Here is a 26,586-nt window from a genome sequence, read left to right as displayed (position 1 = left end):
TCAAATCATAAATTTATTATCTTATCTTCTTTCCATTTTCTGTGACTCATAAGCCCAAAGACATGAAACTCCAGGTTACAGTATATGTATGCTTCTCTGATAGATAATGAAGTATTTTGTGTTGCTCTACGGAAATTCCAGTTGGTTCAGAATTTCAAAATACAGATCTTCCTCGGCTTACAATGGGATTATGTCCTGGTAAACCCATCGTAATCTGAAAACATTGTAAATTGAAAATGCATCCAATACACCTAACCTACAGAGAACATCATAGCTTAGCCTAACCTATTTTAAACATGCTCAGAACACTTACATTAGTCTACAGTTGGGCAGAATCATCTAACACAAAGCCTATTTTGTAATGAAATGTTGAATATCTCAAGTAGTTTGTTGAATACAGTACCAAAAGTGAAAACCAGAATGGTTGTATGGCTACAGAATGGTTGTAAGTGTATTGTTGGTTTACCTTTGTGATTGTGTGGCTGACTGGGAGCTGTGGCTTTTGGTGCTGCTGCCCAACATCGTGAGAGTGTGTGTACACAGGAAAAAATCGTAATTCAAAATTTGAAGTATGGTTTCTACTGAGTGTGTATCCCTTTTGCACCATTGTAAAGTCAAAAAAAAATAATTAAATCCAACCATTGTATAAATCAAGAATTGAATGTATGGAAAAAGTTCCCTTAGTTATAACAACCATTTTTTCAACAAAGACATGTACCTTTGTAATTCTCAGAAGATGGGATTAAAAAATAATCATGTAAAGCAATGTCAGGAAAATTCAAAACTGGAGTCAAATTAGAAGACTTCTAAGATCTCTTTAAGGTTTAAAAATATAGTTAAATACTTGCTCAAGTACACATAGAAAGATATATCTTGAGCGATTCTAAGAAAAGCACTGAAAAATCTGAGCCCAAAAGGGAATCATGGCTAGGTTTCAGTAAGGGTAATTTTAGTAGAGTGGAGGCTCTGACTGCCGGGTCCCTCTTTGTTCAGAGTGCAAGTAGAGAGCGTGTTGTCCAGCGTAATGAGGCACACACAGATCTGCTCAGATGATGAGGGCCTTGACTATTTCGGAAGGTGGTAAATGTGTCTTAATCATGTATTCTTCCCCACAATGGCTGGCTCATGGCAAGTCTTCCTCACATATTTGTAGGATAGTTCCTAGGCCACTATTGCACAAAACTGTGGAAAGTTGAAAGGAATGAGACTTATCTCTACAGAGGTAAAAATGGTAGTGACACGATCACTGGTGCTGCTTATAGTTGTGTGTCATATAAGAAATCTGTGGGATTTTGAGAATTTCCTTTGCCTCTGAAACTCTTCTGTTCTGGGAAGCTCCTCTTATCTAGGTAAACCAGGATGGTTGGTCACTCTATCTTGCTTCCCTGATTGGTTTCTATTGGAAGCACTAATACCTTCCTCTGGTTTCTAAGAGTTCTTGCGCCTTTTACTTCCTTTTCTCTCTCTTCATTTAGTCACTAGGTCCTGGGATTCTTCATTCACAAGGCCTCACATCTACCTTTTCCCCTCCTTCCACTCTCTTGATCTAATTCCTCCTCACTTCTCCCCACTACCTGGATGCCAGAACAATATTTGTAATGTACCACCCCATCACATCACTTCTTTGCTTAAGGGCTTTCAGTGATGCTTCACTGCCTAAAAGATAAAGCTAAGAACCAAAGAACAGGATCAGCCTCAGACTTCAATTTCCAATATTTGGTCTCAGTTTTTTCTGACGTGAACTTTGCCACAGAAATAGGTCCACTCATGGGCTTCCCTGGTGGCGCAGTGGTTGGGAGTCTGCCTGCCAGTGCAGGGGACACGGGTTCGAGCCCTGGTCTGGGAAGATCCCTCATGCCACGGAGCAACTGGGCCCGTGAGCCACAATTACTGAGCCTGTGCATCTGGAGCCTGTGCTCCGCAACAGGCCGCGATGGTGAGAGGCCCGCGCACCGCGATGGAGAGTGGTCCCCGCTTGCCACAACTAGGGAAGGCCCTCGCACAGAAACGAAGACCCAACACAGCCAAAATAAATAAATAAATAAATAAATAAAATTTAAGAAATAGGTCCACTCATGACACCCAAATCCACTTTTAAGTTCTTCAGTTATTCATCACATGTTTATAGTCGTATAAGCTCCAGAAACTAGGGAAAAGAGGAAACAAGAGATACAGGAACTCTGTCCTTACATAGATTGTTGTCTAGCAGATTTTTCTTATTGCAAACTTAGTGAGGGAATTCGCATTTTATACATGCATACTTGGACCTGACTTTATAAATATTGTTTCCTTTAGTACTCATAACAACTATGTGAAATAGGACCTCTTATTATTTTTCCTATTTAACAAGAAAGGTAACTAAGGCTTAAAGAAGCTACATCACTACTGAAAATCATGCATCACACACATACATATGTGTTTTATCTTAGATCTCTTTGCCTGCACGCTCATGTCTTTTTCCTTGTGCCAAATCACCACTCTGAGGAGCTCATTTATTCAATCCTAAATGACGTGAGACTCTTGGCAAATCCAGTTGGTCCATTAAGGTGCAGCTTAAGATCTGGCTGCTCTATAATGTCTTCCCTTAGAGTCATATGGTCTCTAAACTCCCATAAACTCTTATTATCTGTACCAGTCCTTTGTCGTTAGATTAAGCATTGTCTTGCTTTAACCTCTTGTGTATTTGTGTCTCCCAAACCCAGACAGATTATGGGCTCTTGAAGACTGGGATTGAGTTGTTTATTTTACAATGGTCTCTATAATGTCCACCATAGTAGTGCTCATATGTCATAGCAGGTTCTTATTAAATATATATTTTTGATTGTCAAATTGCATTGCTCTGTTCCACGTAATCTCACTGAGATTGTCACTTTGCTGCCCAATTTTGATATGGCTTTAACCATACCAGTAAGCCGTAAGTATCTTGGAAGTTGGGACTGTATTAACTTTAGTGAGCCCAGTTCCTATCACGGGGTCTGGCACACCTGACACACAATACGCATTCCTTAAATGGATGAATGACTGAATTAGGGGCTCTGACTTCCTCATGGTAACACGGGATACATTTTCTACGTCCTTCTCCAAATGTTAATCAAATATGACTTTGACATGGACTTATATTGGATCCAGGACTTCGTCATTTTTTACCTAAATGACTTTAACTTTTTCTTTAAAGGCTCTCATGCCTCAGTATCTCCCAGTTTCCATCAGTCTCATATGTCTCTGACAAAATTATCTCCCCTCTGCCTCTTTGATCATGTCATCCCATTTCTCAAAGCTCTCCCCTGACACACAAAACCAAACCAAGTTACATACTGCAAGCTTCAAGTTCTTTATCAGTCCTGGCTATTTTTTTCTTGTCTTGTTTATCTCTTTTCATTGCTTTAAGCATCTTCTTTCTTTAAGTAAAAATTAAATTCACCCCCTTCCATCTTTTAGTTGATATTTTGATACTATTCCAACTTGGAGATACCTTTTCTTCGAATTACAGCCATTCTTAGCTTTAAAAGATCAGCTCTGAGATTTTCTCTTCCATAAAGTCTTCTCTGACCCTCCTCTAAGAAAAAAGAAAAAAAAGTCCCTCTTTAGATAACAAGTTAATTTCTCAAATGGTTCACTGAGATTAGAGTGATCACATGCCTCAGTTTTCTTTTTTACTCTAATATAAAGCTGCACGATGAAATTTTATAGCTCTAATTATGTCATTTTCCCACTCCATATCCTTCAAAACCTTTCTGCTGTCCATCAGATTGGGCTGGCATTTAAAGCCCCTGATGGGCTAGTCCTAATTTACTCTATATCGTACCTGCCATGCCACTATCCTGGCAAAGCTTTCTTACCTCTGTTTCTTTGCTCTTAGTAAATCCTTCTCCCAGGAATTCTCCCCTTGCCCCATGTCTGCATGTCCGAATCCTGCCAATCCGACAACATACAGGCTAAATGCCAACCCTTCAATGGAGCTTGCCCTAACTACCTCCAGCTAGAACCCCTACCTGAGCACTCAGACTGATTCCTTTGCACAGTTTATCACATTCTGCATTATATATGAATTACTTATGCGTGTGTCTTTCCCTACATGCTCCCATGCCTAGTATTTCCATACTGTTCTCTTCATGTAGTAAGTTCCTCATCCTTTGGATATTTTAATCATCACTTGCTCAGAATCCTAAGAATAATCTGAACAGGACAAATATCAGTATTATTGCCATTCATAGCACTGTGTACTTGTTCATGGCACTTGTCACAGTTACAATTTACTTTCATTTGTATGATTATTTCATTAACGTCTGTTTCTCCCTCTTCTCCCTCTAGAACATAAAAGCAAGTCACCATGTCTCTTTTGCCCCGTCAATGTATATATTTCGAACTAGGCACAGTATTTTGATTGTAGCAGTTATTTAATTAACATTAGTTGAATAAATGAATGAGTGATACATCTTTTATTTCAGGCTGAGGATGATGTTTCCTAGAAAGAATAATATATTAAAGTGATTTGTCAATTGAGCAATACCAACAATATTTCTGAGTTGGGCAGTGTCATTGAAGGGACCAAGCACAAGCTCTGGAGCTAGACTGCTTCAGTTCTTTTAAATACTATTTGTGTGACCATGGGCTGCAAGGCCCAGGCTAAGGTAAGCCCAGGGTTAGGGCACAGAATTTATGTAGGTTCTTACTCACAACTCAGAGAGTAAATACCACCCTAAATTTTGCTTCCTAGGTGCCCTATTTCCTTTAGCCCAGTCTTCTAGCCCTGAGGGGCAATTTCCTTAGCCTCTGTCAGCCCTGGTTTTCTCAATTATAAAATGAAGATTAAAAAAATGCATCTATCCTATAAGGTTGTTTTGAATATTATATGAGATGGTAAGATAGTGTACCTGGTGTATAGGGCTTCTCAATAGATACTAGCTTTATTACCCATTGACACCAAGCCTATAGTAGGCTTGAGGCAAAGGGCTTAGGGTAGGTTTGGATGGCATGACAAAGTAGGGAAAATGTTGAAGTTATCTGGAGGAAGAAGTCAGAAAGCACTTTAGATAGCTGGAAGAAATATATAGACACCAGGCATAAGAGAAAGAGAGGTAGAAAAATGCCAGAAACAGATTCATTTGCTTGCTGCGCGATTTGCCTAGGCCTGAACAATTTATACTAACAGTAAAAACAAGTGTTGGTGTTTTGGTTTTTGGCTTAATTCCAGTTGTATAATTTTTCAAAACTTATCCCACATCATTGCCATATAATTTTTTTTTGGGGGGGCTGACTGGTATCTGAGCCTGGAGTAAACCTATTTTGCCTTTCTCATGGATGATGAACTTTCCACTCAGGCCTTATTTGTCTTTATGATAGAAAAACTGCTGCTTTATTTTCAATCAATTGATGTTCACCCAATGTTATCTATTTACAATATAAAGGATAAAACATCTTAATATAAAAATTGTTCATTGCTGTTCTCAAAAAAGCTGTTCCAAGTCTTTGGCTAAATTAACAAAAATATCATACAATTTTTTTGCCAATCTATCATGTCACAAAGTTTTCTTTTTTCCCCAAAATCATACGTTAGCCAAATGCATACTTTTTAAAAGTAAGAGAGATCACTTCTAAATGACTGTCCTTAAGATTTGCATACTTAGCTAAACTAAATTAACATCCTAAACTTGGTCATGATTGCCAAATTTGAAGGTCTTCTTCCATTTTTGTTGAAGAAGTTTGAATTAATTATTCCCTTATAAAACTTGAATGCATAATCAGTTTCTAATTTGAATAAGCAAACTGGCCCACAAAATTTTGCAAATTACTCTAATAAGTTCTCTTGGCATTTCCCACAGAAGGCTGAAGAAATGTTCACAGAGGGACACACTGTTTGCTTATGTCTAATCTTCCCATCTGACATATAAATGTCACAAATGAATCTCAGACACATAGCCAATGTCAAATATCCGTAAGATGGCTCGGGAAAGAGGCAATCTTCATTTAGGACTGATTAGAGAAGATGGATTTTTAGCTTGAAAGAAACAGATTATTGGGGTGCAGAGGGTGGGAGAGCATAAAAGTGTGAAGGGAACTTTGAAGGAGGGTATGGATTCAGAAATACATAAAGATATTGTTGAGAAAGTAGAGCCCATGCCATTTTCTCTCTAATGCCCTGTGATAGGCATTGTTATAAAGGCTATATGTAACTTTTCTCATTTAATCTTCATAGGCCCCTTAGCTTGTGAGAAATGGGATCTCAAAAGGTCAAATAACATCCTCAGTTGCCACCGTGGCAGAACAAATGGCAGAATGGGATTTGAACTCTTATTTGTCTCATTCCTGACCTCATGATTTTAAGCACCAAATCATACAGAAACTATTAACCTGCATCATTTTTAACCTTGGTGTTGTGAAACAGTTAGCCTTATTAGAGTAGTAGATAACTGCATATAAAACCTTTAAATAAAATCCACTTATCAGTAAAATCAATGATGTAATCTAATGTACTGGGGTAGGGGGGATACTTAGCAGTATTAGACTGAAACCCATAACTGTTTCTTAGGTAGGAATGGCCTAAATTTGTTGTTAGGAATTCCTTTTATCCTTCTTTCAGGATAGGACAACTCTTTTAAGATCAAGTAAAGATTTAATAGCTGGTATTTGGGAAATTCAACAGACCCTTCAGAAGAAGAGGCTTTCATGAAGTGTGCCAGTTAGAGAGCAATGGAGATGCAAAGAGGAAAATCAAGCACTAATAGGTGCTCTTAAGATAGTTCCCTTTTGTAGTGCAAAGCAGGCCTTAGAAAGCAGGGCCTTGCCCAGCAGGATGACTCCCTACCTGTCTGGTGACTGGGAACATCAGGCCAATCATAGAAGAAACTTCAGATAATTTTCTGTGGGAGTGTAGTGAGAGAGGCTTTTGTATTAAAAGCCAGAGATTACACTCGAATTACAGTTAGAGGAGACATTCAGCCGTGATGAAAACAATAACCCAACAATTCTTTCATCAGAGAATATGAGGAGCACTCTTCATCTTTTGGGCACAGCTTATTTAAAAACAATCAATTAATTGATCAACAAAAGTTTTGGTACCCAATTTCATTTATCATTGTGAGTCTCAAAAGGAATTGTTCATTCATGATGGCAAAATTGAGAAGATTTACAAAGATATGTGTACACGTATCTGTTGGGTGTATGCACACATATGTGGGTGTGTTTACAGTAACATTAGATAAAATGTAAGTAGTATATGAGGAAATCAGAGGGGAAAGCCATGGTAAGAAGATAAGGTGAAGCTGGGTGTATGCACGCTGTGAGGATTTGTGTAGTTCATTCATCCTTTTACTTAATACATAGTTATTGAGTGCCTCTTATGTACCTGACACTCTTCTAGTCACTGGGAAATTTGCAGTGAGCAAAGAAGATAAAAATTTCTGCCCTCATGTAAATTACAGTGCAGGTTGAATGAGAGTTGGAAGGACGGATAAACATGATACCTCTGTAAATTATACATACACATCGTACATAAAAAGGTGACAAAAGCCATGGAACAAAATTAAGCAGTGAAAAGGGGACTGGGAAATGCTGGGAGAGGGGCGTACCATTTTAAACAGAGTGCTATTTTAGTGTTTAGGGAGATATACTATATTCTTGTTCATCTCCTTCCAGGAACATGACAGGACTGCACTTCCCCACCCTGTTGAATTTTGACTGATCACGTCACCCACTTTGTCCAATGAAATGTGAATAGAAATTGTGCATCATATTTGAACAGAAATCTTTTTAAAAAGTTCATGATTCTCCAAGTTTTCTTCCTCCTACTCTGTCAATCACTGACTAGTTGGTACAGGTTCCTGAGTCCAGGGGTAAGAAGACAGGAAGCAGTGCCCTCTGTTAATGCTGATGGTCATGCAATGTGAGCAAGAAACAGACAGACAGAATTGATGGTTATTTGTTATGGCACTATGACTACCCATGTGAGAAGCATAGGTGGTCAGAGTCAATTTTAATTTTTTTAAATTAATTAATTAATTTATTTATTTTATTTATGACTGTGTTGGGTCTTCGTCTCTGTGTGAGGGCTTTCTCTAGTTGTGGCAAGCGGGGGCCACTCTTCATCGCGGTGCGCGGGCCTCTCACCATCGCGGCCTCTCTTGTTGCGGAGCACAGGTTCCAGATGCGCAGGCTCAGTAATTGTGGCTCAAGGGCCCAGTTGCTCCGTGGCATGTGGGATCTTCCCAGACCAGGGCTCGAACCCGGGTGCCCTGCATTGGCAGGCAGATTCTCAACCACTGCACCACCAGGGAAGCCCCCAGAGTCAATTTTAAATAGTTGCTAGAACCAGGCTGCCAAGTTGTTTCTCAGGCTACCAGCAGGCAATGTTAAGGGAGGGTGGGAGGAAGACGCAAGAGGGAGAGGATATGGGGATATATGTATACATATAGCTGATTCACTTTGTTATACAGCAGAAACTAACACACCATTGTAAAGCAATTATACTCCAATAAAGACATTAAAAAAAAAAAAACAGATGGTGTTTAGCAGGGGTCCATAAACTACAGACCAAATCTGATCTGCCACCTGTTTTGTAGGACCTTGGAGTTAAGAGTAATTTTGACATTTTAAGTAGTTTAAAAAAAAATCAAAAGATACATCCTATTGTGTGAACCATAAAAATTATATAGAATTTGAATTTTAGTGCGAATAAATAAAATTTTATTGGAATATAGCCACACCCTTTTAATGTATTGTTTATGGCTGCTTTCCTGCTACAACAGCAGAGTTGAATAGTTGTGATAGGGTTGAGTAGTTGAGTTGAGATTGAAAATCCTAAAACATTACTGGGCCCTTTACAGAAAGTCTTTGCCGAACCCTGTTTTAGAGCAGTCACATGGCTCATATTATTGCTCAGAAAATGTAGACTAATTGTTCCTGGGCATGAGACCTCTAATGTATGAAACTTTTTCTAAAGATTCTCTTATGGGAGAATTTGTGAAACACAGTTAACAAATTCACTAGGAGAGTTTCTTATCTGCATCTCTTATTGTGGCAAAGTAAACTCATAGTTCATTAAAAGCAATTCTACATTGGTATGAAACGATGTAACTACATATTTTGTACAAGGTTCTGTGCTAGACTCTTGCCTTAACCCTGAAGGAATTTATAATCTAATTAGAGAGAAAAGACCCAAAAGAATACTGAAGATAAATAGATGGAGGTACACTAGATGAATTGTAAAGCCAGGAATCCAAGGGAGAATTGATCACTCAGAAGTGGGGCATGTCTTTATGGAGAAGGTCAGAGTTAGACTCATCTCTTTCCTGGGCTGCTGTTGTTTTTAAACCCTGGTTGGATTTCGAGACATCTGCAAAGGCTCTATGTAGTTAATAAAAGTAGAGTCAAGTTTTCATCCCCTGTAAACAGCTTGCTTATCTAGTCTCTGCATTAAAGAAACAAAACAAAACAAAACAAAACAAAACAAAACAAAACATAACAGAATCTCAGGTCAAATTTGACCCAGTATTGTATCATGAACTCAGGTTGCATAACTACCATATATTACTATTACTAGGCTATATATGACTAGTACCACATATTATTCTGATTGTGTTTAAGTATGCCTCACAATGATTCAGGAGTATGGCAAATCTGTTGGATTAGGAAAGATTGCAATGGCTTTTTGTTGTCACTGGCAACATGGTAAGTTTAAAAGGGGAAGCAAAATGAACTAAAAATAAAGATTACCAAAAAGCATGCACCAAAGGAAAGGATTAAGAAAAAGATAAGGAGCAGTGAATGATACCTAATCAAATTATAGCTTTATCCTCATTAGTGCCATCCCCATTTTGATTTAACTTTGCCAAGTTAACTAAACCAAAATATTTTTAAAAATCTGCCAGAAATGGAAAATGAAAACTAGAGGTCTTATTACAGAGTACAATAGCCTCCTAAGGATGCAGTTGTGTTGCAGCCTCAAGTCCATACGTAGATGTACATAAATAAAAGAACTTAATCGGGCTTCCCTGGTGGTACAGTGGTTAAGAATCCACCTGCCAATGCAGGGGGCACGGGTTGATCCCTGGTCTGGAAAGATCCCACATGCCGCGGAGCAACAAAGCCCATGTGCCTCGGCTACTGAGCCTGCGCTCTAGAGCCTGCACGCTGCAACAAGAGAAGCCACCGCAATAAGAAGCCCACGCACCACAACGAAGAGTAGCCCCTGCTCGCCACAATTAGAGAAAGCCTGCATGCAGCAACGAAGACCCAACGCAGCCAAAAATAAATAAATAAATTAAAAAGAAAAAAGAGCTTTCTACACAGTAGAGTGCAGGAAATGAAGAGCACCTGTGAACCGATTCATCTGGGAAAATACGCTTACCATAATTAAATAAAAACATGTTGCCTCAATCTCGTGTATACTGTTAACTAGACAGAGCAATTCACACTGCCAACTGCAGGGTCTTGGTGTTGAGGAAAGTCTACACGATGGAGTCTAATATAATAACAAACTGAAACCTGGTCTCTAATGGTTGAAACACCAACAAAGGCAGAGGTATACAGTTCTGCAGGGGAGAACGGAGCTTGGCCATTTATTCACTTTTAAGAAAATCCATGTCAGTTATCATCAGATGACAATTAGGGATTCAAGACAAAGCACTTCAGATCCTTCTTTCATTTGGAAAGGACCATTCTGAGAATGTCTGGATGCCATTTCAGACTTTAGAATTTTTACCATTTATTTCATTAAAGATCTTAAATTCCTGCATCTCTTGCAATGTTACTGTAAATGTTGTACATATAATGGGAAAAAAAGAGCTAAAAATTAAAGTTTTGATGAGAAGAGTAGCAATAAAAACAAAGTATTTATTGATTTTTACTCTGTGCTAGTCACTGCAATAGATACTGAAGAAATAGCAATGAATAGGATAGTCTCTGACTTCATGGGACTTCCTGGTTGGCTACTGACACCATCTGAAAGTTATCTACTTAATTATTTCTGGAGCAGAATGGAGCAGAAAACTGGTCCCCTGTCTTTCTTCTCAACATTGAAGCAGTTATGATCTGGGTACTGTATCTACCCCTAGTCTTCTTCAACTCATTCTGACAACAAGTACACATGCTGATTTACAGAAAAGGAGAGATAATCTTTTTGATAACAATGATGGTAGTAGGGTTACAACCTTTTTAAAACTTGATATTCATAAACCCATTAAGTTATATACAGGACTCAACTTTGTAGACTGCTCATACTCATTTCATTGCTAGTTTCTTCAAGTCCAGCTTTCTTACTCTGTGGGAATTGGGGAGGGAAAGCTGCATCAGTGGATAAGTAAACTGGGGTCATACAATAAAGAGAATATGTGCTTAATGGAGACACATTGGAGGCCTCTGATCAGATTAATGGTATGATTACAGCTGTACTTTAGGCCAATTAAACGAGCACAGGGAACAGAATGGATTGGAGTAGAAAGAGAGGAATATAAGGAAATTATTCTTAGTTCAAGTGACAAATAATAGGTCCTTGAGTAAAAGTGTATATATAAAGGATATTAAGAAAATAACTATTATCATGACCCATTTTTACCAAATGGATATTAGAGATGAGCATTTTATGTGTTGTCTAATGGTTAATAGTAAAATCTCTGGAGATGGACAGACCCGTGTTCTACTCCCACTTCCTCCATTTCCTAGCTGTGTGACCACTTAAATTCTTTGAATCCCAACCTCTTCATGTGTACAATGGTGATAATAATATGTAAGTAACAGGGGCATTGAACAGAAACATGATGATTTGCGTGAAACAGTTAATGGTGCCTGGTATACCGTATAAAGGCCTTAGTGAAAGAAGTAGTAGTTGTAGGAATAGCACTACTAAAATGCTTATCCCTGCATGTAATCAATGTTCAGGACTTAAAGCATATGTTTACTGTTTTCAGGTCATTCATTCAACAGATATTTCTTCACCACTGACTTTCTGCCAGGCCCTCCCGGCTCTGGGCCCTGGGGATGCATTTAGTTAACAAAACACCTCCAAATTCCTATCCTCTCGGAGCTTACGTTCGTTCCAGTGGGAGCAGATAGATTATAAAACATAAGTATTACACGTAATTAAATTATACATAGAATATGATATGTGTACTATGAAAAATATAGAGCATGATAAGTGACATGGCGAGTTCTGGAAAGTGTAGCCAGTCTACATGCCTGGTCAGAGGTGACCTCAGTGAGAGGGTGATAATTAAAGAAAGATTTGAAAGGAAAGCGGGAGAGTCATGTGATGTCTGGGAGAAGAATGTTGCAAGCAGAGGGAATATAAGCCTGTCTGGTGTGTAACAAGGACGGCAAGGAAGCCAATGTACATGGAGCAGAGCGAACAAAGGGAACGGGGTGAGAGAGCAGCTGTGGAGACAACCATGTGGTGGGAACACACAGCAGCCCAGGGACCATGTTTCCACCAATGCTTACTGAGGCTGGAGGAGACGAGAGTCTAAGTCCAGTCTGTGGAGTAAAGATTCAGACAACCTTTCACCCAAGATTGTCCAGCCTGCAGAGTAAACTGTGGGTTGCCCTTGAGCCAGCTCTTGCACAAACCCGGAAACCTCTGTCTTATAACTTTAACAGATTTTTATTTTATAGGTCATAGCCAGATTTAGTCCTTGCCCATTGTCAACATTTATGTGGTAATGCCACAAAACATGTATTCATAAAATATTACTTATAAAATTAATAAATAAAAGGAAAATAAGATAAAATTGACCTATGTCTTCTCAGGTCATACATTTTGGCACAAAGCTTGAGACTGGATTGTTTCATTAGGTTAGTCAGTCAGTTAAATTTAGAACTAAAATTATATGAATGGATCCTGAGGCTGTGTTGGCATTTAAGAGAAGTATACCTGAGGTCTGTTAGTTTGCTAAAGTAGGCATCATGGTGTAAAAATGGAAAACAAGGTAATAAATGAACGCCCAGAGCATAATCTGCATTGCACTTGTTATTTGTCATTTGTGCTTATATTTTAGAGTCAAATTTCAATAATGCTTCGGTAATAGTATGCTAAAGGACTGCTTCATTTTTCACTGTCATATTTTAGAAAGTAAGAGGTTTTTAATATGAAAGGAAATTTTAACTAGTGAACTAATTATTTTAATTTGATAGAATTTTTCTCATTTGCATTTTTGACAATTATTTATGACTACTATAGATAATTAGGGGTTGTGTACTTTTCAGAATACTGTAAACAGCATTATAGACATCAGCTGAACCATTAATTTCAACAGAGCATGAAACACTTTCTACTTTTGACCTTTTATAAAATATTCTGCTTGAAAAAAATTGCTTGTCAAAATTATAGTTATCTGTCCAATTGATATCTGCCGTTGTAAACAAGCTCTCGACTTACATATGGCATATTTAAATCTAAGTATTTGGTAACCATTGATAATTGTCCTCATAAATCAAACTTCACTGGCTTTGTATATTTGAAATGGAGTCATATAGCACATTGTAAATAATAAATTGTCATTACCTTTTAGTGAAAATCCTGTGCTTTTCAGCATATTTAATTATCACTCTTCTTAACATACCTAAGGGTGAAAAACTCAAGTTTCTTGTTCCACAGATGAGAAAACAAAATAGATTCCATATATACATATATAACATTAATAACTTAAGATTATCCAGCAATATCATTTGCCTTTTTCTTTATAATCAAATTAAATGATTTGGGGGAAGAAAATGGTATGTGTATATATATATATGTATATATATATATATATATTTATTTATTTATTTAAGATGATTATTTTGATGTTTCATTGATTATTTCTATTTATTATGTTAGCTTAGACTATGGACTATGTCTAACTCTTACTATTAATGCATTTCCTTATCCATAGATGAGTCTTACACATCTGATGAATCCATTAATGTTAAAAGTCTTACTACCAAAATTAAGCAAACACATTCCCTAAGACCTTATCAACCTTGGCATGGAACAGATGAGCAAAAAGCTGAGTTGAATTGATAAAAGGTATCCCAAGTCATTAACTACTAATGATCGAGCTTGTAAAGTACAGCATCTCTGGAGAAAGGAACTGACTTGACTTATATGTATCATATTTTTATCTGCATTTTAATACTGCTTAAATATGTACTTCATTACAGGGCACAACTGAAATAGAAGGGCACCTGCTAAGTCAGAGCCATAAAACAGATCTACAGCCTGCTGGCGTGTGAAATTTCTCTAATTTATATTTTTTATGAAACTACCCTCACACTGTGCGGTTGGCAGCAAAAATAATAAAGCATGTTACTTAAGCAATTTTACATTTACTGTATTAGTAAGTAAATGCAATAGCCACCCTTATTCTCAAACAATAAAAACTACCCAGCCTTTTCATGAAAGATGATTGCAATTTCCATTGGCCTGTATATGAAATAAAAAACCATAACTCATCAAAATTTTAGCTATTTTCTCTTAAGATAGAAGAGCATTTTGCTTGAACATTGAACGTGATATTAAATATTCATGAAATGAATAGAGTTTAAATACTAAGTAAAGCTCAAATTCTTTTCAACTAGATTGAAATTCTTTTTGAGCCAGGTAAAAACTGCCACTAACCTGAAGAACTGTTCAAAAAGACCATAAAGAGATTGTATAATTTGTGCAGAGTGTTACAGTTATTTGGGATTGATTTTTCTGAAAAGCCTGTTCCTCCTCTGAAATTGATTCATGATAACAGCCTCCATTTGGGTCAAACGGTATTTAACCGCTTGTAAATTTTAATTAAATGATTTGTCACTTTGAACACATAGTTTGTCATGTTGCAACTAAACGATGTGTCTTTATCAGAAAATGACTCAGGGGGAAGACATTCATCTAATTTGTCACTTGGACACCCATTAAGATAATTTGGTTGTTGCATAGGGATAAAGTTGAAGATTTGTAAAATAGAGTGCATCATTTTTAGTAAGCAGGATCACATTGTAAGCTATTAAAAAAACATAATTTCCTCTGTAATTAAATTCTAATAAGTACTTTATTTCTGGTCATTTTTCATTAGCCGATGTTTAACTTTCTGAGAAGAGAAAATCCTCCAGTTGAATCTAGTATCTACAGGAAAATATGGGCTGCACATGAAAAGCAATAAGCTGAATTAGAATTATCTGGGGGGAAAAGCGCTTTCATCAGAAGCATTTACATCATTGTAGACCCAGCTGAGACCTTGTCTAAAGCTTGGATAATACGATCAGAGACAGCCTGGGACAGAGTGAAAGGGACAACTGAGGAATTATTGAGGAAATAGCAGAGGTCATGAAACCTTTTGCTAAAGAGGGCTATATCTGGTAGAAAGGAAGGTATTAAAATATATTAATTTAGTGTCCAAAAGTTATTAAAAAGTTAGTGTGTGTATATTTGAGTGCTCAAGTTGAGCAGAGTAGAGTCACTAATCACTGCATATCACAGTGCCCTTGGTCCTTTTCTGCACTGATACAGTGATGACTATATGTTGTTAATATCACCCAATGAGGAACAGATATGTCAGTCAAAATTACAAAGTATGTTCATACATAAATTTATTTTGAAACTGAAAAGTCCAGTCTTTTTAGACCTTTTTAGATTCTCAGAAAGTCCTGAAGGGCATGACAATATCACAAACTTGTATGAAATAAAGGGAAATGGACCTTACCTAGAATATCTTTTTCCAACCAAAGTCTAAGTTCCTTGAAGTCAAAGAGCAAGCAAGCATTAGATGTCAATATTCCCTGTCAGGATCTATATGCTCACAGTGTATCAAAATCATCTGGGAGCTTTTAAACAATTCTGATGCCTAGATCCTATGAATGCATTTTCCGTAAATGCAGTTTCATTTGTTCTGGAGTACAGGCCAAAGCATTGGCATTTTTATATTCTAATTTGTAGCCAGGGTTAAGAAGCACTGGGCTGATATAGGCAGTGCTGAAGTAATATGTAATGAATGGGACTATCCTCATAAAAGATGTGAGAAAGGTCTGTTTCTGTTAGTAGAATTAGCGATCTCATAGTCATGCAGATTTAAAATTTAACACTATCTTGAATTTCTCTCTCTTCCTAACATCCTTTCATCTTCCCTCATCCCACTACTACCAACCTACCCAACTATTTACTCTTCTTCTTTGATATCCTTTTTCCTCCCTCCTCATTTTGTTTCAAATATTCAGGCACATTTACTAATTGCTATTGCAAAAGAATTTCTCAGCTAATGCTATTCCCTGATACCAAAATCCTCCCTCAGTTTAGTTTTCACTGGAACTTTTGTGGGAAACTTATAATACAGTTAAACAATTAGGATTAGATGATCTCTATGTTTGCTTTGACTTCTTTTACTTTAAGATCTATCCTTGAGTCTGTACCAGCAGTGACATAAGGAGTGAAAGATAGAAGGGGCATTGGCTATAAGAATGGAATGACTTTGGTTAATGATAATAAGTATGTCTATGACAAAAATCACCTAACAACTTACTATTTTTTTCCTAATTTAAAGATATTTACAAACTTGAGCTTTCACTTTACCTTCTCCCACTGTTTGCTGGCAAGTCTGCCTAAACATAGCCTTAGTGAAATATCAATATACAAACTTTTTGATTCTTCATCCTCAAGGATCCTGATTGTGGTGTGAAAGATGAAATCCAACTGGCCAAGTGAGATGTGTGCCTCATAAAGATGTATTGATTCTTTCTTAGTATTTCAGGATTTTTTCAGAACTTGAAAATTGAAAGCAACTGGATTTATCTGCAGCTCCATTACCTCCCTAGGCTGTAGAACCTAGCTGACAGATCTGTAGATGTCAGATCTTGGTCTCTATCTATTTAGAAAGTGTAGAGCATCAGAAACCTTTCCTTATACTGTATGGAAGTTGGTGGTAGAAAATGGCAATTTTTGTTTCACTCTGATTCTTGAAAAAAGAGTACATTTATATTTTCTAAGTGAGAATTCAGACCCAGGGGTCACTTAAACATCCATTCAAAAAAAGAAGAAATTATAAAACAAAAAAAAGGTAGAAATGAAATAAAATATAAATATGGAAAATATATTAATGTTCTGAAAGTGAAGAATTAAAACAAAGACTAAAGATGTGGTGAGCTTTACTTTGGGACAGTAGGAACAGAGAAAATGTGAGCCAGAAGAGAAATTCATAGCCAGAGTGATAAACTGATTTGAAAATGTCTGTGTTCGTGAATATTTGTGTAGTTAAGAAAAACAGAAGGTAGACTGAAGGGCTCCAACAATTGTCTGAAATGAATTTCTGCAGAAGAAAACAGGGAACAATAGGAAAGCAATACTTGATAAAAAACAGATGAGATTTTTCCAGAATTAAATAAACATATGAGTACTAAGTCTGCAAGTACTCGTTGAGCACCAGTTAAGATAAATGAAATTAAATACATGCTCAGACACAGTATAACATTATAATGAACCTGCAAAGGACAATAATAAGGAGACTATCTTAAAAGCTAACAGAAATAGAAGATAGATTACCTACAAAGGAGCAACAGTTAGACTGACAGCAAATTTCTTATTAGCAACTAGTGGACGTCAGGAGATTAAGAATGACAGCTTCAAAGAACTGAGGGTAAAAACAAAATTAAACACAAAAAAGCCTGTCAACCCAGAATTAGACATCCCATAAAACAACTGGGAGGAAAAGGGTTAACACCAGTCTGCAACTTACTCATGCTCTACTGGAAACCTGGTTGAGAGCGGAAGGTTGGGAGTGAATGACCTTCAACTTCCTTCCTTCCTTATGAACATGCTAATGACCTTGAATAGACCTCTTTGCAGGATGATAATGATGTTTACTACAGATAGGGAGTCTTTATTTAGAAAATGTTTTTCGTAGGATGTACTTGGTGTAACTAGCTTGCTTATTGTAAATGAACCTGGGCTTTATGGATTTATGGGGCATAGCTTGCTAGAGAATGGGAGTAGTCATCTAAGCATTCTCTCTATCTCTGTAATTATCAGAGTATAAAACAAAGAGCTCCAAATCCCTAACGGCTTCTTTTGAGAACAATTTAGCATATATTGCTCATCACTATTCTATTTATCTGAAATGAAAACACATCCTAAAGTAGGGAAAGGGACATTTTTGGAAGCCGAATAAGTTGGTTTTGAGTTCCTGCAGGAAATCAATGTTTTGCCTGAGCCTACTGCTTGCCCATATCCTTTGAATCATTAATAAAGTATGGTGCTGGGTAAGATCTATCATGTGCTCGAATGTTCTTTGACAATCCAACCCTTTGGGTTAACACAGCTATCATTGAAAAATCCTGAACAAATTTTCAAGCATACCTAAGGTAAGAAAGCTTGCCACCCACAGACTCACACCGAAAGAACAAAAAAATGTACTTTAATGAAAAGACAAGTTAACTGAGAGGGACAGATGATGTGAAAGAAACAATGGTGAACACAGAAAGTGGTATATTTTAGCAAAGTTAATTAACTGTTGAAAAAGAAAACATAATAAAACTAGTATGTGTCCAGCATGTGTGTGTGTGTGCGTATGTTTGTGTGATTAAATAGCAAAATAAAAATTGAAAACAGCACTAAGAAGACTGTGTGTGTATGTTGGGATGAGAAAGGAGGCTGTCCAGTGAGAAAGTAAACCATACTGTTTCTTGTCTTGCTTGGGAAAAGATTATTGAAAAAATTTGAGCAAATTAGAAAAATCTGTAGTTAACTCAGCATATTAAAATGTAAGAGAAACCACTAAAAGAATGGAAGTGGAAATACAAATGTATAACTTTCAACTCAACAGAGAAAACATGTAAAAAAAGAAACAGAGTCGGGTAAGGAGAAAGAAAGAACATGTAAAATTTAGAAACACAATTTCCCGAAATATATTTTTTTATGGGTGCATAAAAATACGGTTGGTAAAAATACATCCCAAACTCAGGATCGGGGGAGTACAGGAGAATAGGACAAAGGGAACTTCAACTCTACCACAAAAAGAGATCTGAAGCAAATAATAGTAAACGTTAGCTTTTGTTAAGCCTGATTGGTGTGCACATGGATTTTATATTAATCCCTACTTTTCTGGATAATTGAATGATTTATGATTTTAAAGAATGAAAGTATTACTTTCCAACAATGGCTATTAAGTATTTCATAAATGTGATTTGAAACCCATGGAGTAGATAGGCTCTTCTTCAAAGAAGTTACAAGGAAGTTTGAAAAATATTCTGAGTTTATGTTATCAAACAAAGCTTTTCCAAATAGAAAGGAAATACAGAGAATTTGGTTATATCACTCTGAGATTTTTGTGACAAGAATAGAATATACTTGATATATTTGTATGCTAACAATGTGTAATTTTATGTAATTTTTTGGGGGTATGTAATAAATGTTCTGAATGATATTTCCCCATGTACACTATTGCTCAAAATTATAGAAGTTAAAACAATGACAACAAAAGCTAGCATTATTCTAGCATGTCTGAGTATAATTTTAAAATTTAGAAGTAGCATAAGAGATTTCATATTTATTTGCTTAAGCAGGAGTGAAACATTCCTAACAACATCTTATTTTTAAAATATTATTATTCTTAATTGGGTTTGAAAAATAAATCCTGGCCTAAATTTTAAAATACAAGATGTTATCACCAAGCTCAATTAACCATTTACATTCTCCCTTCCTTTCTGATAAAAATTTGATATTATCTAATTTATTCAATTTATATTCTAATAATTTAGTGTTACATTTTATTCCCATACTGTTTTTCTCTAGAGACTATAATATCTTCAATTATTCTTTATTTCATTCATGTTCACTTGTTCAAGTATTTAGGCTTTAATTTATGAGACTTCATTTAAAGTCTCATAGTAATATGCATCTGGTGTTTATAAAACCTGATTTCTCCTTTGAGAGTTTTGCCTGGAGGTTGTAGTAAGATGGATTTTCTATTTTTTCCAGGCCTCTTTAAAATATATTTTTCTTTAAAGAATATTTAAACATCTTTGATATGTGTCATGTTTTACATAATCTCTTATAAAATTTTTCTTATATCAACCTGGTCTACCTAGAGAAAATATAAATTACTTGATTTGTTTAAAATTGAATGGCAGGAAAAAAAAAAGGAAAGACCATACTGGTCTTTAATAGCTTTAATAGATTGTGTAGTCCACCCTTGATTCATATCTCTCTTTTCTAGCATTGAACTGTCACTTACGACAAGACAAATCAAAATTTAAAAATTATATATAATCACTCATATTTTATTAGGTGTGTGGTTAAGGAATTTAACCCAACGACAGATCTGACCTTTGCTCCTGGCTTCTGAGAAGAACCTCTAAGTCCTTGGAATGCCATGATTGATAGGAAGGACTTTGTTTGTCTGGGGGTCTTGTGTCAGCCAGATAGTAACAAAGTGGCGTGAAGGCTTTGAACCACATCAACAATGTGACTTAGGGCAGAAGCTTTGGTTCACAAAGTATCAGCTCCATCTTCTGAAGGGCTGGAAACCGAGATCCATCATGTGGGCAGTCACTTGTGTCTACATGATGGAGTCCTATAAAAGGCTTTGGACACCAAGGTCTGGGTGAGTTTCCCTGGTTGGCAATACACAGTGCATGTTGTCACATATCAATACCAGGAAAGTAACCTGGTCTTGACTCTATGAGGGGAGGACAATAGAAGCTCCATGTTCGGAACTTGTCTTGGAATCTGCCCCATATTCTTCCCGTGGCTGATTTTAATGTGTATCTTTTAGCTGTAATGAACAGTAATCATGAGTACAACAGCTTTCAATGAGTTTTGTGAGTCCTTCTGGTGAATTATTAAAACTAAGGGTTGAATCCACTGAACTAGTAATAGGTAAAATATTAATGCATGTTCTTGCATGCAATTATAAGTTTATTTCTTTCACCATGGTGTGTCAATAATGAGCAAGTATTGTTGAGTATCAGCTTGATATGTACACTGAGAAGACTGTCCTGTATGAATCAATTTTAACACTAACAAAGGCTATTGGTGAGCATTCTTTATATTAATAAATTGCTTAATCTGTGCAGTTTTAAAGCATTTTTTTTTTTAAAGCCTGCCTTGCTTAGTATTGATAATATGAGGTAACTGGCAGATATTTCAAAGACTGCTGTTGTGTGTGTTTTAGCAGCAAATTTTGTTGACTTTCACTGGAAACCCATCTTTAGGGCAGAAAATTTGGCAGATGCTTTTGTTCAGCAGGTTTCTTGACAACCGTATATGGAAAGCTATTTTTGGCCTTTCACAGGGACTGGTCAAAGGCTGAGGTTTGCTTTTGGTGACATTATGTTAATTGTCTCCCTTGAGGCTGCCAGAATGCTGAAGGCAAGTTAGCATTTCCTGACTCTTGCCTCCTCTGAGTCCACGCTTCTTGCCTTCTAACAGTACTGTTTATGCCTGCAGCATGGCTGTCTGCCACCCTCCCTGCTTCGTTGGGATTTCCTCTTTCACCTTTTACTTATGCCTCTCTACTGAATTTATGGGAGAAAGTGTGCAGTTCCTTTAGTCTAGTTAGCTGCAGTCAATGCTCTACAGGCAGAGGAGTGGTTTTAGGGAGAAGCAGGGTTAGTAGAAGGCGAAGCCCTTGCTTGAAACTCCATGACCCTACTGCTTGAAGCATTTTGTTTCCTTTAGGAGATTATGGTGCTTTGTTATACTTATTTTCAGTATACATTTTAAGTTTTGATCTCATTTGTCTCACAGAGAGACTGAAGAGATATCCCCCAAGTCAGACAACAGTATTTCATGCTGGGAAGTGGTTTCAATTTTTACGTACAAGGTTACAGATCAAAACCTTGAAGCCATGAGAAATTTTTTTAAAAAATCACAATGATGTTGTACTTTTCTTGTATCATTTTATCAGTGTTTTCAAATAAGCCGAGGACCATCTCTGTTGAATTGGGGTGTTTGGGGTGTTTTTTCATAGGTTCCTCACAAGACAAACATATGCCTTTATTCTTTGTCCCACTCTACTTTATTCTCTAGGAATTGACCTCTCTCATACTATTGATTTCTTTTGCTATTAAAAAACACTCACTGTAGCAAACTCAAGACGTGTGTGTGTGTGTGTGTGTGTGTGTTTGTGGGCACGCACACAAGTGTATGTGGTATAAAAATACTCTGACCCTTCTAATGAAGGTAAAGGCTGAGCATGTTATTTTCCTGATTTAAGTCCTTCAAAATCCCCACTAGCAAGGGAAAAAATCTCAAATTCCTTGGCATGGCATTTAAAGTATTTCATGAACTGGCCTCATGAAAAATAGTTCACAGTTACAAAGATTATTTGTGAATACACTGACACTGCTCACTCTCATATAAAACATTTTTAGTGGTAAATAGGTTGAGCCCTTAAAAAGGATTTCTTAATTGCCTTCCCAGTGTCTGTCTCTTTCTCCTTTGTGCACAGTAAGTAGATGTTCATCTGCAAATGTACTCTTCTTCATCTCATTTTGGGTAGGATTAATTTCTCTTGACTTAATACATCAGCATATTCTATTTTTCTGGACATAGTAAGTGGTTAATGAACCACTTTGGGCCACAGAGTGAAAGCAGGTCCCAGAATATATGATGTAGGAACAACCAGAAGAAATCACTTTTTTGCACCCCTGGATGGTATTATGTGAGAATGAGAAGTCTGTAACTTGTATATCATTTTGCTACTACAGAGAGAGAATTAAGTTGTTGGATGTTAGTGGAGATGCCTGAGGATGAAGCTGATATCATGCATGATAGAGAGACAAAGGGGAAAAATAATTTCTCAGTGACACTTAATGAGCAGCTAGATCAAATCTTACCTGAAGCCTATACTCTTATATTTTTTCCAGCTTTATTGTGATACAATTGACATATAACGTTGTGTGAGTTTAAGGTGTATAGCACATTGATTTGATACACTTATATGTTGTAAAGTGATTACCACCATAGATCAAACCTTATCTGAAGCCAGTCTCATTTATCATTTCAGTTACGTGAATCAATATATTCCTTTCATTAAGCCATTTTAGGTTTTTGTCTGACATTTTAAAATACAGCAATACAGTCCTACAAACCAATGCTTAAAACATGTAAAATGTGTAATCTAATTATAAAAATTTCTTTATTAATAAAATATTTTTCCATATAAACTAGGTAGAAATGATCATTTCACTTAACTATTATAAAATAATATAGGTCAAGGAACCTGTCTGAGCTTCTTGAGTTTCCAAATCTTAACACTACTTATCCTAGGGGCTGATTAGCTGTGCTCGTGGTTGCATCTGCTCTAATGATTTTCATTATGCTTCATTAGTTGTCCTGGATTAGCTTCCTACTATATTATTTTTGTCTGCTTTTCTTTTCACCTGCTGCATCTCTCTTACCTATGCACTACAGTAATACCCTGACATGGGGTAGAAAAACCAATCAGAAAACCAACATCCCATTGTAGCTGGCTGGATGTAATCCAGATAAATTCACTATACAGTAGAATCAATCACTAGAAAAAAGTCATTATAAAAGGATGTCTCACTTGTTTTCTCTTCCAGACAAGCTAAATATTTAATAGAAATCCAGGTGTTATTTATTCACTGTTATTAGGTCCTTCTGACACCCAATCGTACCTTGCGATGGGCAATTAAAGTAAATATATGCTTGAGGGAGAAAACTTTGCTTCTGGGAAACTATTTTCACACCAATCCCAGTCCAAATGATATATGGCTTAAATATCCATTGTTTAAAATCTTTAGTTATAGGTAGTAGATATATTTTAAACTATTTGAATGCTCTCGTCATGAGATAATCAGAAACTCTGACTGGTAGGGGATCTTTCTTCCCTGCCAATATGCAATTAATATTGTCATTGATTTTGTTATCTACAGTGGTGTTGTTGCTTATTAAAGTTTCCTAGTAGCTCTGTGATTGCTTCCATGTAAATAAACTACAACTACACAATTGTTTAGGATGCTTTGAATATCTGTGCTTCCTTTACATGGTTTATCTAAATTATACTTGGCTATGAAATTTTCAAGGACAGCTCACTTTACATTTTCAGGCTTTTGAAACAGTGAAAATTAGATAATTAGAATAGCTTGAAAACAGTGAAGTTGGTAGACTACATTTTAGTCAACCGATATAATTACAGTGGCCATATTTCCCTAACTCCTATTAATAATAATAATAATAGTAGTAGTAATATTAATAACCAATACCTACTAAGTTTACTGTGAGTTTACTATGTGCTAGGCATTGTTCCAAGTTCTATACAGGGAATAATTCATTTAAGCATCAAAGCAATTTTATTATTGGCAATACTATTTTGGCAATATTACTTTCCCATTTTACAGATGAAGAAACTGAGGCCACAGAGGTTAAGTAACTTGCATAAGGTTTTAGGATAATAAGTAACTATTAAGTAAAATTGCAAATCCTCATCCCTTTTACTTTGTACTGTTCACTACTCTTCCTCCCTTCCTCTCTCTTTTTTTTCCCCTCTCTCTCTCTTTTCCTTTTTCCTTCTCTCTATCTCTTTTTCTTAAATAGCATTTATCACCTTCTAATATACTATATAATTTACTTATTAATTATGTTTATTTTTTGTCTTCCTCCACTAGAAGGGGAGCTCCATAAGGGCATGGAATCTTTGTTTGTTTACTGCTGTACCCCAGGCTATACCAGGAACTACACTTAGCATCTTACAACTCTAATCTCTAATTCTCTCAAAGAACCCTTAAAAGTAAGAATACTTATTCTTAGTTTAGAATTAATGAAACAGGGTCTCAGAGCAGTCAAATAACTTACCTAAAAGTAATATGACTAATAAATATTGGAGCCTGAGTCTAATTTGCTTTTTTTCAGTTCTAAATCTTAGGCTCCTTCTATTAAACTCTAATTCCTTTATTTTATATAATAACAATAACTAATGCTTATTAAGAGATAAGCATTATTGTAACTGTTTTGCATGCTTATTTCATGTAATAAATTTCATTTCATAACTCCATGAGGTAGACTTTATTATTAAACCTTCACCAGGTAAGGAAATGGATGTAGCACTTGCATGAGGTCACAAGCTGGTGAGTTAGAAAAGCATTTCAGAAAGCCCAAACCCAGGCCACCCTATCTTTCCATTAGAAGTTGCCCCCAGAACCTAGCACGGTGGGTACACAGTCAGTGCTCAACCACTTGAAAAACATGGGACAAAATATGTGATGAATTTAGCATCTATAGACAACTATTTTTAAAAACTGTAATCCTTTCTCTTTACTATAACCATCCTTCATGCAATGTCATTTTGAGACCTAAATCCTTTGGATAATTGTAATTCTTTTTCTTGGTTTTGTCCACGTATATTCAGTATATGTAGATGTCACTTTGCTTCCTCGGGTTTCCCTTTCCAAAATTGCAAAAAAATGTAAAAATGAACTGTATCTATCAAGTATCAATATAAAACAAACCTTTTGAGTTGATTGGTGTTCCTTGGAGCATGGTCTCATATGAATAGTCTTTAGATATTTAGATATTTCTACCAGTGAACATTTTAGTAACTACCCCCTTTCCCCTTTGGTAACTATAAGTTTGTTTTCTATGTCTGTGAGTCTGTGTCTAACTTCAGACTGTACTACAAAGCTACAGTAATCAAAACGGTAAATGGCAAAAAAACAAAACCAAACCCAAAACAGAAACATAGATCAATGGAAAAGAATAGAAAACCCAGAAATAAACCCACGCACCCATGGTCAATTAATCCATGACAAAGGAGGCAAGACTATACAATGGAGGAAAGACAGTCTCTTCAATAAGTGGTGCTGGGAAAATGGGACAGCTAAATTAGAACATTCTCTAACAGTGAACAAAAAAATAAACTCAAAATAGACTAAAGACCTAAATGTAAGACTGGATACTGTAAAACTCTTATAAGAAAACATAGGCAGGACACTCTTTGATATGTATCAAAGCAAGTTCTTTTTGGATCTGTCTCTTAGAGTAATGGAAATAAAAACAAAAATAAACAAATGGGACTTAATTAAACTTAGAAGCTTTTGCACAGCAAAGGAAACCATAAACAAAATGAAAAGACAACCTACAGAATAGGAGAAAATATCTGGAAATGATGAAACCGACCAGGGATTAATCTCCAAAATACACAAACAGCTCATACAGCTCAATATAAACAAACAAACAAAAACAAACAAACAAAAAAACCAACCCAATCAACAAATGGGCATAAGATCTAAATAAACATTTCTCCAAAGAAGGCATACAGATAGCCAAAAGGTACATGAAAAGATACTCAACATCGCTAATTATTAGAGAAATGAAAATCAAAACTACAGTGAGGTATCACCTCACACCAGTCAGAATGGCCATCATCAAAAAAGTCTACAAATAATGAATGCTGGAGAGGGTGTGGAGAAAAGGGAACCCTCCTACACTGTTGGTGGGAATGCAAATTGGTACACCCACTATGGAGAACAGTATGGAGGTTCCTTAAAAAACTAAAGACAGAGCTACCGTATGATCCTGCAATCCCACTCCTGGGCATACATCTGGAGAAAACCATAATTTGAAAAGATACATGCACCTCAATGTTCATAGCAGTACTATTTACAATAGCCAAGACATGGAAG

At 36.3% G+C, this 26,586-nt stretch overlaps 1 protein-coding gene and 2 long non-coding RNA genes across 4 annotated transcripts in view; 2 read left to right on the top strand and 1 right to left on the bottom strand.

Moving 5' to 3' along the window:
• NEGR1 (neuronal growth regulator 1) overlaps nucleotides 1-26,586 on the bottom strand; it is an 897,772-nt gene that overhangs the window by 49,466 nt on the left and 821,720 nt on the right. The window lies entirely within an intron of this gene.
• LOC309641433 overlaps nucleotides 1-26,586 on the top strand; it is a 382,184-nt gene that overhangs the window by 315,437 nt on the left and 40,161 nt on the right. The gene's annotated exons all lie outside the window — the stretch shown is intronic.
• Nucleotides 1,932-26,586, top strand: part of LOC309641475 — a 48,994-nt gene continuing 24,339 nt past the window's right edge. Inside the window, exon 1 of the long non-coding RNA XR_014252617.1 lies at nucleotides 1,932-26,586. This exon is cut by the window's right edge and continues 16,082 nt beyond it. This is a non-coding gene — a long non-coding RNA (uncharacterized lncRNA).

This window comes from Balaenoptera physalus (genome assembly GCF_965194825.1).
Source record: "Balaenoptera physalus genome assembly, chromosome: 1".
NCBI classification, from domain to species: domain Eukaryota; kingdom Metazoa; phylum Chordata; class Mammalia; order Artiodactyla; family Balaenopteridae; genus Balaenoptera; species Balaenoptera physalus.
Note: the sequence above shows the minus strand (reverse complement) of the source record. Positions and strands in the feature narration are given on the sequence as shown.